This window comes from Brassica oleracea, chromosome C1 (genome assembly GCF_000695525.1).
Source record: "Brassica oleracea var. oleracea cultivar TO1000 chromosome C1, BOL, whole genome shotgun sequence".
Classification (NCBI taxonomy): domain Eukaryota; kingdom Viridiplantae; phylum Streptophyta; class Magnoliopsida; order Brassicales; family Brassicaceae; genus Brassica; species Brassica oleracea.
The window spans coordinates 34,206,101-34,206,616 of NC_027748.1; positions in this window are offsets into that span (position 1 = coordinate 34,206,101).

Below are 516 nucleotides of genomic sequence, written 5' to 3' on the forward strand. Positions count from 1 at the left end.
ACATGTCTAGCACACATTCTGTATTCGGCCTGAGGAAGCTCTTCGTGTACTGCATGTGATATTCCCTGTCATGTCCCCGATCCTAGATAGGGTCGGCTGGACGGGCCATGTTGCGGGAAGACGCACCAGTCAGGTCATTGGACCTTGAGACAAGCGTATCATGGCCCTAAATGAAGGTTAAGGGCATCAGTCAGCTGAGACTTAACCAGGATAGGATGGAAACAAGGTTAAAGGAGTTGAGTGGGTGTTTAGGCAGCTGGACGAGTGTTGGTGTGAGTTCAATCAGCTTGGTTCAGCTGGTAGTCAGTTCACTAAGTTCTATTCAGCTCACTGGAGCTGGTAGACTAGCTCACTCAGCTGGGAACAGCTGGAGACCAGCTCAATCTGGTGAACGGTGCATTTTGGTTCGGATCAGTGTGGATGAGTCGGGGACGGTTATTGGGCGAGCCGATGGTCCGGGTACGGGACAGTTCGACCAAATTGGTCTTTGACTTGGGACAGGGAGTGGACAAGTTC